Source organism: Protopterus annectens, chromosome 6.part1 (genome assembly GCF_019279795.1).
Source record: "Protopterus annectens isolate FY-2018-M chromosome 6.part1, PAN1.0, whole genome shotgun sequence".
Lineage (NCBI taxonomy): Eukaryota > Metazoa > Chordata > Ceratodontiformes > Protopteridae > Protopterus > Protopterus annectens.
Window position 1 is genome coordinate 54,113,089 of NC_056738.1, and position 14,495 is coordinate 54,127,583.

A 14,495-nucleotide genomic window follows, 5' to 3' on the forward strand; every position below is an offset into this window, starting at 1 on the left:
TATAATAGTCAAAGTCAAAGTTAAAGTAAACTTTATTGTCATTTCAATTCACACAAGTGCGACCAGAGCAAAATTAATTTTCTTTGGGCTGAATGTGCATACAAAACATAGACTACATTTAACATGACAATAATACACAAAATTCTATAGGCACAGATGCAGACCTTTCAACTGTCCCTGATCTTCAGGGACGTCCCTGATTTAGACTCCGATTTTAGATCTGTCCCTCTTAATCTCTCTTAAAACTGGTGACTGCTGAAGAAAAGGTGGTGGATTGCCTTTAATAAATAATGATAGTAATTCAGAGTTATAGACGTTTTAAGTCAGAAAATTTATATTAATCCACATTCTCTTATTCTGCAAATGTTTCAAGGTAATAGTACAAATATTTAAAATATGTCCCTGATTGTCCCTGATTATTTGAGGATTTGTCCCTGATTCTGTTGAGATTTGTCTCTGATCGGTTGAGAGCTATGCACAGATGACAAACACAACAATAATAAATACTTGCATTATTGCACTGGTTTAACATAGTGTCACTCATTACTAGGTTATTAGCTTAGTTTCACTGGAAAAAATGCACTTAATTGATTCATTTAAGGCCTACATTTATATTCCACAGTAATACAGTTCAGTTTGATTACTGCTGAATTTGTTGTCTATGTGAGGATAAGACCTTGTTACATAGTGCACTATAGAAGTTTTTCAGTATTGTTGGATTACTGTCCTAATGTCCAGTATGAAGGGTACTGTTCCTAGAGTTCAGTAACCTGATGGCTAGTGGAAAGAAGCTGTTTCTGAATCTCGTGGTTTTGCAGCTTATGCATCAAAAGCACTTAAATGTAGGAACAGCTTGAAGCAGGACAAGTGCTGTTCCTGGTTATTTTCCTTGCCCTGCTGAGAAATCTGGACATGTGCAGGTCTTGTAGGGATGAGAGGGAGTTCCTGATAATCCTCTAAGCAGCTTTCAATACCCTCTGGAGGGTCTGGTGCTTGGAAGCAGAGCACCTTCCATACCATACTGTAAAGCTGTTTGTCAGTATATTTTTGATGGTGCCCCTGTAGAAGGTTGTGAGAGCCATTGATGGTAGGTTTGCTTTCCTCAACCTTCACAAGAAGTGAAACCATTGGTGCATCTTCTTAATGATGGCATTTGTGTTGGCTGACCACGTCAAATCTTCTGCAATGTGCATCCCCAGAAATGTTGTGCTTTTTACTCTCTCAACTGTTTCTTCATTGATTTCAAGTGGAGAGTGCTCTATGCTGCTCTTCCTGTAGTCCACTATTATTTCTTTGTCTTGTTGACATTTAGTGCAAGATTATTGTTAGAACACCAACTTATGAACCAATTCATCTCCTCTCTGTAGGTTGTCCCATCATCATTCCTGATGAGGCCCACAACTGTCGTATCATCTGAAATTTAATGATATGGTTTGAGTTGTGCTTGGCAGTACAGTTGTGGGTTAGTATGGTGAAAAGCAGGGGGCTTAGGACACATCCCTGTGGGACTCCAGTGTTCAGTGTGATGCTCTCTGATGTATTCTTGCCTACATACACTTTCTAGGGTCTATCTATAAGAAAGTTCAGAATCCAGTTGCATAGTGGAGTGCTGATGCCCAGTTGAACCAGTCTTCTGATCAGATTTTACGGGATAACTGTATTGAAAGCTGAATTGAAGTCGATGAAAAGTACCCTCACATAGCTCTTCTTGTTCTCCAGGAGGTCCAGTGATAAGTGGAGTGCCAAAGAAATAGCATCTCCTATGGAGCGATTGGGTCTGTGTGCAAACTGGAGTGGGTCAAAGTCTGCAGGTAGTTTGGATGTTGTTACATCTTTAACCAGTCTCACAAAGCATTTCATCACAGTGGAGGTGAGAGCTATGGGATAATAGTCATTTAGGCTAGCAGGTGGTGACTTCTTTGGCAGTAGTATAATGTTTGTATACTTCAAATATTTGGGCACAATGGCTTTAATTAGTGAGTTGTTGAAGATGTCTGTGAGTACATTTATTAGTTTTTCTGCACAGTCTCTGAGCATTCTTCCAAGAATGTTATCAGGTCCAGCTGCTTTCCTGATATTAATTCTTCATAGGGTCCTTCTGACAACAGCAGGGTTGAGGCTGATCTCTTCCTCACTCTGGTTGTTGGTGATTTTCTCTGCTGCTGCCTTGTTGACTTCCTCAAACCTACTGAATTAGATTTTGAACTTGTTTAGGAATTCCATATCATCATCATCACACTGTGAAGATGGGTACCTGTAATCTGTTATAGACTGGTTGTCCTGCCACAGGTGCATGGGGTCCTTTTGTTTGGAAAAGTTATTCATGATCTTTTGACCAAATTTGTGTTTGGCCTCCCTCACCCCTTTGTTTAATTAAGATCTGGCCAATCTGAGAGCCTCATTATCAACAGACTTGAATGCCACATTCCTTGCTTTCAGGAGCTCATACACTTCACATGTTAGCCAGGGTTTCTGGTTGGCTTTTGTGATGATGCTTTTGGTGACTGTCACAACATCAACACATTTTGAGATGTAACCCAACACTGATTCAGTGTACTCCTGCAGCTTGATATGTTGGTTTACTGTGGCCACCTTCTTGAAGATGTTCCAGTCCGTACTCTCCAAACAGTCTTGTAGTGCTGAGACTGCTCCCTCCGGTCATACTGTCACTTGCTTCACTGATGGCTTGCCCCTGGTCAGCAGTGGTCTGTATGATGCTAGCAGCATAATGGAAAGGTGATCTGAGTTACCCAACTGGGGGTGGGATACTGCCTTAAATGCTAGCTTAATATTTGTATAGACATGTCCAATGCATTCTCCCTCAGCTTGCAAAGTTTACATACTGGAAGTATTGAGGTAGGACTGTTTTCAGGTTTGCCTGATTGAAGTCACCTGCTATTATATAAACTTTGTTAAGATTTTCATTTTGCAAATCATTTATAGACTGATACAGTTTAGCTAGTGCTTCATTTATGTTGACATTGGGAGATATATATATATATATATATATATATATATATATATATATATATATATATATATATATATATATATATATATATATATATATATATATACTGTTAAATTCCCTTGGTAGGTAGAGGGGTCTGCATTTCAGTGACATAAACTCTAGGTCCTCCTCACAGCTGGTGCACCAGTTGTTATTGATATAGATGCAGGCACCCCCTCCTTTGCTTTCCCACCGAGAGACTGTATTCTATCTGCACACAATAATGATAGTCCCTCCACATGAACTGCACTGATAGTTATGCTAGACCTCAGCCAAGTCTCAGTGAAGATAAATAAACAAGAGTTGCTCACCTTGCTCTGGTTCATTAGTTCTAGCCTTACGCAGTCCATTTTGTTTTCCAGGGAGTGAACATTAGCCAGTAGAATGGATGGTAGTGCAGGCCTAACTTATAATCTTGTGATGATTCTAGCCCTGGATCCTTGCTTATGAGTTCTTTCACACCTCTTTCTTTTCCTTCTCCGTCCCTGAGTAATAAACACTGATTCCACCTTATCTGAGAAGTTTGGATTGTGTTTCAGTATAATTCCTAGCTCTAGTAGCTTGTGGAGTATATTAGGCCATGCAGGCCCTGCAGCCAGCAGTCCATCAAAACTATTGCACATCGAGCTTTGTAGACAAATTTCCTGAAGACTACCCTTGCTGTATGTTAGTTTATCATATATATATTTGTCCCTGATTTGGTTGTTTTACTTGATTTAGACTGCAGAATTACACAAATAATGCACATCTCTCTGATGAGCCAAAGCAGCCGCTGCCACACAGCACACCGTCTTTTTTAATGCAAGTGTTATGAACCGGGTTCCTATTAGATTGTCGAAACTCTGTTTACACGAATATGAAATCATCGACATGTATTCCACGAAATACGTAATCGTTGAACGTGCAAAACCGCAAAATTTGAAATGTCGAAGTGTTTTGGTTGGCCCGTCTGCGGTATAGCTCCGTAAGGTAAGTGTGCGATAGTTACAGACCTTAGGGTTAATGTGTGGGTTAAGGTAAGTGTATAGATAGGTAATGTGTGTAACATTTAGTGTAGTGTTAGAAGTAGGGTTTTGTTAAATGTATTTATGATTATTATTTATTTTGTTTGGGAATATCTCCGTAGGGGAAGTGTGCGGTAGTTACTGACCTTAGGGTTAGGGAGGGGTTAAGGATAGTGCATAGATAGTTGTGTATGTGGGGTTTAGTGTAGGGTTAAAAGCTGAGTTTTGGTACTTTACTTTAGGGTTAGGAGTAGGGTTTGGTTAGCGTATGTATGCATGTGGTTTATTTATTTTGTTTGAGTAGGTAGTATGTAGTGGGTGGTGGGGTTAGCCAACTATGAACGTTCGATATTTTAAATTCCGTGGTTTAGTGCGTTCGGTATTTTTGCAGTTCGAGTAATACGTGTCACTGTTTTGGTATTCAATGTAATGGATTTTTGTTGATTTAATATAGACCCTTATGAACCATGTACCCTACTGCAACCATGATGTGCCTATATACAATCATGAGGGGACTTGACTCCTCAGCCTTCTCCAATTCCAATGTATAAAGGTATTCTTTTACAGGCTATACTTCAGAAGCAGTCATACTAAATGCGTCAGTGAAGTACATACCCGGTAATTGTTCCATACTTGTCGAAGCATAGATTTAAGCATTCAACTTTGAGGGGACTTGAACACCCAATCCTCCCTGCTTCCACTATATAAGGCACTTTATTTATAGGCTGAGCAGTGAAAGCAGTCCCACTAAAAGTTTCACCTTTGTCATGTGTTGCATATGCATATGCCTGATGACAGCTAAGGTCAATATACAAATCTGATGATAGTGGTTGCATTTTATCATCAATATACAATGACCAGTGCCATTCCTTTTCAGTTGTTCATTGGCATCAATGGGGATCTTTGCAACCCATCATGAACAGTATTATTACAAAGGATAAGTGATTTAGAAGCACTTCATGGGCATGTGTGACGTATGTTCATGCATTTTCCTAAACAGATTCAATTTTGGAAATAGGGCAATAAGAAAGAGATAAAAAGAAGAAGCTAGCAGAGGGGAAGAACAGAAGGTGAGTAATTAAGGAATGAGTGGGATGGAGCTGGAGAAGACAGGGTACATTTCTTTCTGTGAGACAGGTGTCTGTTTTTCATGCATAAAGAAAAAGTATGTTGGTGAAAGATGTAGGAAGAAGGTAAGACAGTTAACTCTTTGCATCCAAGTGATGCCTCCAGGTGCATCTTCAGTTAACTACTACTGATGCCTCTAGGAATCAAATATTGCTTGTTTATATTTGCATCAATAATTCCAAAACCATGCCATGTACAAGTTTTTAAAATATTGCATCTTAAAGCTTATACAATAGCAAAGTCAACTACATTAATACTTCACCTCTGTCTGGTGCAGGTAATAGATATTAAGTGTTGTTTTTATTATATTAATTTATACAGATATAATTTTAAATGTTTTCTAAACATCTCAACAACCAAGTAACAGAGACACATCTCATGAGCCTCATATGAAAGCTGTCAGGTAGACGAATAAAATGCTGCTGACAGTATCTGTGAAACTTGAGTGGTTGCTGAGATATTGTAAGTTGTTTACAAAATATTACAAATGTAATAGTTACTGGGCCAAATTCTCGAAGGCTTGCATGGAGTCTAAGAGTAGAGTAGGCCAGCAGACAGCCAATATGTCTGCCGAGCGATCCAGCAACAGCCGGCAGGGGCGTGTATGAGAGCTCCTAAAACTACTCTCGCACAGACAGTGTTATGTTATGCAAATTACCTCATTTGCTGCTGAAAGCTATGCAAATGAGGTAAATTTGTGATCCAGGAAACACTAACCTGTCTGAGTAAGAGTAGAGTTATTTGCAGAAATGCACTCCGTTGGTAACGAAGTACAGTTATGCAAATAACAAAACGGAGCTATGACAGCTCCAAATAAAGGATGCATCCAGTTGAGGAAGCATGCCAATGGCCAAATATAAGGCCATTGGCATTTTTATCTGTTGCAAATTAATAAAAATATTTTTTCCCCGATCTCCGAAGCTTAAGCATAGTGCAGCGCCACATAAACGTGCGGTGCTATAAAAATCATAAAATAAAAAAAAAGGCAAAAATAGGCATTCTTATTAAAAATATTCTTCTGCCATGCAGGTGAATAGCAGGCTGAAGACAACATGGCTACTGAGTAGTGGTTGCTAAGGGGAGAAGCTCAGTTTGAGAGATGTAACCAGGCATTAGTAGGCAATCCTGTGCAAATGAGGATAAGGCTAGTGAATCCCAATTTACCCTGGCATGTGAGCCATGTCCCTAGAGTGTAAGTGTAGGAGTAGGGGAGTAGTAGAGTAGAAGATAGGTGACATCATGAGGGGGTATGTATGAAAGACTGTAAGCTTATTTGAGCAGAGTGGCATGTGTTTGTTGTGAGTTACTCAGGACTGGAAGAGGCGTGTCTACAGTAGTCTTAACTGAAACCCAGAAACCGAAGGTGTACACCGTGGATATCACTAAAATTTCTTGCAAAGGTGCTTACACTGTGTGCGACGTGTGCGTGCCTGTAAACCTGTCTAAGCCTGTGTGCACATGTGTGCACCCGTGTAAGCCTGTGTAAGGCTGTCTAAGCCTGTGTGCGTGCATGTGCACTCGTGCACATGTTTGCACTTGTTTGCGCGGCGCTGCCCCCTGTGGAAACAGAAAGGTAAAAGGAAGGAAAAGAAGTAGTAGGAAGTTAACCAAGGAGAACTAGCAGAGCTGCCAGGTGAAATCAATCAGAATCAGCCAATTACACAGGCAGTACACTAGCCCAGCCCAGCACTTAAAACTCTGCAAACAACATTCCCCCATGTTTTTCTCAGAAACACTGCAACACTGCAGTATACAAAGAGAAGTGAAAACTTAAAAAGCATAACTGAGACAAAAAAATGTTAGGGGCTGCCATTGCTTTTATAAGGCAACATGTGCAAGATGCTGAGGGTGGTGCCATTGCGAATGCTGCTGAGCAACCCACAGTGAGGAGACGGAGAAGAGTGTACAGACCCAGTGTAACCTACCAGGGGCTACATGAGCTGGAGATAGTGGTGCGCTATAGAGTTGACAGAGACCTCCTGCAGCAAGTTGTTGAGCTGTGCAGGCCAAGCCTCACACACAGAACGAACAGAGGGAAACCAATCCCAGTGGAAACCAAGGTATGTGTTCGCCTAAGAATACTAGCAACAAATACCTTCCAGAGACCAACTGGTGATATGATGGGGATTTCACAGGCATCAGCATCCAGGGTACTGCACCATTTCCTGAATGCCATGTCAGCACATGTCAGCGATCATGTATATTTCCTCAATTCCTGTGAGGTATTGGCTAGCAATAGGCATCTCTTCCAGCAAATAGCGGAATACCCTGAGGTAGTGGGTGCAATTGACTGCACGCACATACACATAAAAGCACCAGCCGGTGAGCGGGGTAGGGCCTACATCAACCGCAAAGACTTCCATTCCAACTGCTAGGTCGTATGCGATGCCCAGGGCATAATACTGAATGTGTGTGCTGGCTGCCCTGGAAGCTACCATGATTCCCATATCTGGCATCTGACACAGCTGTACCAGACATTTGCCAATGGGGACATCCCTGACGGTCACCTAGTGGGGGGTACACGTGAAAGAAAACAAAAGCTGGATAAACACCTGGTATACATCTCAAGCGAAAAAAAATGAAAAGACCAATGGTTAGACCACAGCTGAAGATAAAAATGGAATAATCCACATCAGGAAATAAATCACTTGCAGCTTCACAGTAGTGCCCTTTATAAAACCAAAAGTTGTAACTGAGATGTAGTAGTCAAGGTAGGAAATGGTTCACTTGCAGTTTCACACCACTTTATTAAACAAAAGTAAGCGGTTTCTTGATCTAAGTCAGCTGATCACTTCTTCAGACTCATAAAAACAGTTAAAACATTGGTATTTAAAATATGGTTCAACCAATGAAAACACATATAGAACTATGACATAGACTAATTAAAATTGCATACATCAGTAATTTGCCTTATATTCTGCATAAGATGAAATAAAAAACATATAACAGACACATTTTACGTAATAATCCATATTACTTAATGTTTTAGTGGTCTGGATTTTAAAAAAGGTTTCAAGGAAACAGCATTGTTCAATCCAGGAGACCTCTCTGCCTGAAGTAATAAAATCCATCTTTGTTCTGCTTCCTCTACCTTATTCCTTATATCACCTCCCTCTTACTTTTATTTATTGTTTCTAAAACCATGAAATTAAAGATATGTTTCCTATCTTCTTCTTCCACATGTTTTGCTAAAGCACTTGTGTATTTTTTATTTTTTATATCTCTAAGGTGTTCAAGGATATGTTCCTTTAGACACCTATTGGTTTTGCCTATATAAAAGGCATGACAGACAGTGCAGAAGCTGAAATAAACCGAATTTTGTGTTCTGCAGTCAGCATAAAAATCTATATCAATTATAAATCCTAGTGTACGATGTTTATATGTAGATTTATTATATAAATAGTCACATGCTGCACAATTTCTGCAAGGAAAAGTCCCCTGCCTATCAGATAGGATCATTCTTTCATTGTTTCTGGATTTATAACAGAGTTGCCTTTTTAAGGACCTCTTATTTTTAAAAGAAAAGCTGGGTCTATCTTCTAACAATTCTCTCAAGTCAGGATCCGACAATAAAACATTCCAATTCTTCTCAAAAATATTACAGAACCTTCTGATGTCACTTGAATAAGTTATAGGGAATCTAACTTTAAAATCATGACCTTCCTTGCTTTTAACATCTTCTATAGTATTTGAGAAGAGCAGTTTACATCTCCCATCCATGTTTTCAATGGTATATTTAGAGCTTTCATTTATGTCTTTCTTACTATAACCTTTGTTTAAGAAGTCTTTCTCTAATATAGTCATTGTCTTCACAAAGCCTTCATCTGTATTATGTAAGCGGCTTATTCTCATATATTGTCCTTTCACTGCATTTTTGTGTACAAATGTTGGATGCATACTAGTCTTATGTAAGATACTATTTCTTCATGTAGATTTTCTATACATCCCTGTTGTAAGTTCATCTAACGCTGTCTTCTTAACCAAAACATCTAGGAGCTCCATAGAGTCCCTGGAATGTTGACTAGTGAATCTTAAACATTCAGTGGTGCTATGTAAGTACTCCACCATCTCTTGCAACTCTTCACTAGTACCATCCCATAACAGGAAGACGTCATCTACAAAACGTGTATACCATACAATTTTGCCAGCATATTTATTGCTAGCACTTAATACATGATATTTTTCCCATGCAGCCAATGCTAAGTTGGCATAGCTGTTAGCACAAGCTGTGCCCATTGCTACACCAACTTTCTGTAGATAAAACTTGTCATTGAATATAAAGACATTATTTTCTAGGACAATATCAAGCAACTCACATATCAAATTAATCTTAGTGCTTTGAAAAACTTGTTTCAAGGTCAGAATATCACATATTTTCTCAATACCCCATTTATTCAGTATCACTGTGAACAGTGAAGTGACATCCATTGTCACAAACATATAATTTCTATTAATATTCCTGGTCTTATTATATAACAGTCTCAGAAATGCCTTTGTATCTCTTAGTATAGTCTCACATGGTTTTAGGACTATTTGTAAATTTTGTTCAATATAAATTGAGATGGCTTCTGTGGCCCATCCTTTACTGGATACAATAGGTCTCATAGGGGGCTGTGTGATGTATTTGTGAATTTTAGGTAGACCATAAATAATGGGTATAGTTGGATGTTCTATCTGAAAGTAGTCAAACAATTCCTCTGATACATAATTAGTAATTAATAAGTCAAAATATATACAGATATCCTGTCAATTATACCTTGTACTTGTCTCTCATTTAGTTCAACATAAGTATCTGTATCATTCAAAAGTTCCATCATTTTCTTGTAATAAAAAACCTTATCCATTACTACTACACTGCCCCCCTTGTCAGCGGGCCTAATTTCAATGCTGTGAGAATCCTTTAGTTCTGACAGTGCTTCAGTTTCTGATTTACTCAAGTTATAAAATCTAGGTGGAAGATTTTTAGCATGCATCTCTCTAATTTCCTGCTCACACACAGCTTTGGGGTGGGGGATGCTGGATACGCACTGGAGCCGTGGCTGATGACACCCATCAGAAATGCACACACGCCTGAACAAGGACTCCATAATGAGGCACACACACAAACAGAAAATGTAATTGAGCATGTGTTTGGGATGCTCAAGTCATGGTTCCAGTGCCTGGACACATCTGGTGAAGCCTTGCAGTACTCACCAACTACATGTACCCAAATTGTCATGGTATGTACCATGCTACACAATATGATCCTGTGAAACAGCATGTGGCAGGGCCAGACAGCCCCCCACCATTGCCAAGGCCTGCACAGGCACAGTGTGACTCGGAGGAGGACCAACCTGAGTCTGCCCCAGTAGGCAGAAGGAGGCATGCCCAGTATGCTTTGGCCTTGGCAAAGAGGTGCCGCATAGCACATACACTGGCTCAGTAGGAACCCTGGAAATTATACCTCTCTCTGACTCACACATAATATAAAAGGGATGCCTTACTTGACTCTACCTGTTTCCAAACATGTATAGGGAGTGTAGTATGTGCAACTGACATAGGCAGCCCTGCAGCACCACCGGAGGCATGATTGCCATGTTTTAAGCAATATAAAGCAGTGCTAAGCAGCTTTTACCAATATTTAGTATATGTAAACAAAATTGTCCATGCTAACTAGTGCAACGTCAGGCAATGTTGAGCAATGTTGGGCAAGGTCGGGCAAAGTTGAGCAAAGTCAGGTAAACATGCTCATATTTGCTTTACTGTCCCTTAAGCAGTCTGGTCTGCCCAGCATGAAAATAAAAAGCAGTGGCAGGGCTCAAACCCAGTATACTGTGCAGAATAGTCACAGCACTGAACCACTAAGCCATGACAGCATTTCAGTGGCACAGAAACAGCAGGACAATTGTACATTAATGCAAACACAAAGAAATGTTGTAACATGGCCCTAAAGAGGCATATGGGTAACCTCCCCCACAGGCATATGCAGACAAAGAACATCAGGCCAGGCGGTGTGATGTGGGTTGTGTAGGCTATGAAGTCACAATCTAATATACGTGACATTGGATGCTAAGATGTGTAGCACAGTAGTATGCCTCAAGCCAGTATGATAGGCAACAGTACAGACTAAAATGGTGTACCATACATAGCAGTGCAGGCATAGCAAATGTGTATAAGTGTCAGGTGAACCCCTCATTCTATGTACACCCACAGTAACAATCAGGTGTGCCCCCGGGAAGAAATGTACAAAGAATAGCTGTCCCCCCTGTATGTAGAAATGTTGATAAGTCTATGCAAAGTGTCTCATGGAAGCCCTGCAGGCACAGCATAATCCCAGTTGATCTATGACACAAAGGTGAGCCCTGCTGTAAAAATACAACTTGACTTTCCATACACATATAGTATAAATGTCTATACCGGGCGTGCTCACACACTCCAACAAATGTAGTGGATTTCATTCAGCATCACACTGAAAGGTCATACTGGGCATGCTCACACACACATAAACGAAGCAAATGTCAGGCAACAACATACTGAAAGGTCATACTGGGCATGCTCACACACAGGCTAAATATGGAGGTGTTAATAAGGGATCTATGGACAAATGTGGATAGTTATCTCTACTTCCAGAAACACATTCAGAAAGTTGTCAGAAAATCATGCTATGTGTTCACACAAACTGCCAAGGTCTGTGCATGTAGGTCAAAGGAGGTTCCCACTACTCATCAGTCATCAGACCCATCAGAGAGTACCACAACACACTTGTGATGAATCAGACTAGGCACATTCAGCAGCCAGAAAGACCACTGAAGTACCCTAACAAGAGGATTACTGACCTCAAATAGTTGCCCCATGCACCAAGACTGAATGTAACCCAGTGTGTACTCTGATGCATACTGTCTACTCAGGAGATCTCTGCCCAACAGACAGGTCCATGCCATGGCTACATTCAGATCTGTTCTGAGTTACAGCTCAATGGCACTAAATATACAGACCCAACTGATATTGCCAACATCCTGACAGATAGGATTAGTGTTAACTTTACCCCCTCTCACCCATGAAAGAGCACATCTCTATAATGGAAGACTGCAAAGTTGCTGTCATCACAGCTGCACAGGTAAAAAACACTCTTCAAAGCCACTATCACAGCAGCCATGGGATCAGATAACTTCCCAGGCTGTGTTCTACACAAACCACAGAACGAACAGGCACCACACTGATGTACCATGTGCAGTCATAGCCTCACCTCATGCTTTGTGCCTGCTGAATGGTGCACAGTGACGGTTATCCCACTACACAAGGGTGGAGACACTACGGACCCCAGGAACTAGCACTCCATTAGCCTGATGAGCCCACTCTTCAAGGCCATGTAATGTATCATCATACAACTTATAAAAAATTACATTGGTAATCCCCAAACCCTGGACCACAACCGTGTTGGGTTTGTAAAATGCAGATCATGTCTCCTAAACCTGATAGATGACATTGAAGCAGTGACCAGAACTGTAGACAAGGGTAAGGTGGTTTGCACAGCCTATGTAGATCCTGCCATGGCTTACAACACCACCCCACACTCTGGAAATATAGATAAACCCACCAAACTAGGTATAAATTTCTATGTCACAAGATGGGTTGCCAACAGGCTTACTGACAGAACACACACTGTGAAAGTAGCAGACTCCAAGTATGACTTTGGACCAGTGCCGAGTGCAGTACCACAGGGCCCAGCCCTGGGTCTTGTCTTGTTTAGTATCTACTTCCTTGAAAAAAACTTTAACATGGAAGGTCTGTGGTTACTAAAATTTCAAGAGGACTGCAAACTAGCAGCCATAATTGTAAACACTAAAGATGTGGACATCCTACAAAAGGGCCTCACTGAGACAGATGGCTGTTGTCAAAGCCATGGGCCCTAGCTCAATGCCAAAAGGTGCATTCTCATCCCGTTTGTTAAAAACTCTGTAGCCAAGAACTACAACATAGGTGGTAGTATACTTAACACTGAAAGTGTGACAAGAGACCTTGAGTCACAGGTGGACACGACACAACTGTGATAATCACATCCCAACAGTAATGAGGAAACCCTCCTATGTGGCACACCTCATCACAAAATGTGTCTCATGGAGAATAGAAAAGGACATTATTCCCCTCTACTCATCACTCACTAGAACTATAATAGAGTACAACACCACTATTGCTATGTACCTCACAAGACAACTATAACAACTGGAAAGCCTGCAGCAATACCTCACAAAGAGCATTAGTGGCCTGAAATACATGCCATACACAGACCATCTCAAAATGCTCCATCCGTACTCCCTTGCATATCGCCTACTCAGAGGTGTTCACTGCCTAACATACACAGCTATGTCAAACACAGAGCTGTTGGACATGCTCCACATAAAACACTCACAATCCCTCTGACCTTTGGACCCAAAACCATGAGTGAAATACAAAAGGAAGGGGTGTACTCATTTACCTTATGGATACTCACACCTTCAGGTTAGTGGCACAGCATGAGGCCTTGGAGACCATGCAAGTGCAACTAACATTGGGCAAAGCTGCTCATCAGATTGTAACCTGCCCATCAGATTGTAACCTGCTACAGATCACCTACCTTGTCTCAGGAACCTCACTCAGTATTCCTGAAAACAGTGGAAAATATAAAGGTCCTATCAAACACCATTATATGAGATTACAACTACCCACACATTGAGTGGGAGAATTGCTCGTGTACAACGTCCTTTGCCCAATGTTTCCTAGAGTTTAAAAACTCTAACACTCTGGAACAGCTGGTCACCATGCCCACTAGAGGTGACAACATACTGGACATGATCATCACCAACATGGGATACCAGTGTTCCACAACAGAGATAAACCCCACACTGGTAATATCAGATCATAAAGTAATCACACTGGACATCCACATCCTGCCCCCCCACCCAGTCAACGAAACCACTGTGAAGACATTTTCAAAAGCAAACTGCAGACTTCTCAAGACCAAAGTGGAAAGTTCCAAAGCTCTCTTGTTATAAGATAATGGTATACAATCTGCCAAATCATTTACAAGTGCATTCTATGAGCATCTACTGGGATGCATGAATCGGGACATCACAAATAAAAGCAAGATGCACTCCTCCAAAAATAGAAAACAATCTGGTGGCAGTTGCCCATAAATAAGCTAGACAACAGAAGGAGGAAACAAACACAAGATAGAGCCAACTTCACTAAAGGAAAGGTATCATTGATCATTATTAGGAAGAAACAATGATCGCTCATAAAATAATCCAAGGACAGTTTCTAAAGACAAATTGCCAAAGAATGTAAGAATAACAACCACAAAGCCTTTGGTAGCTATACCAGACATGTAGGTGTCA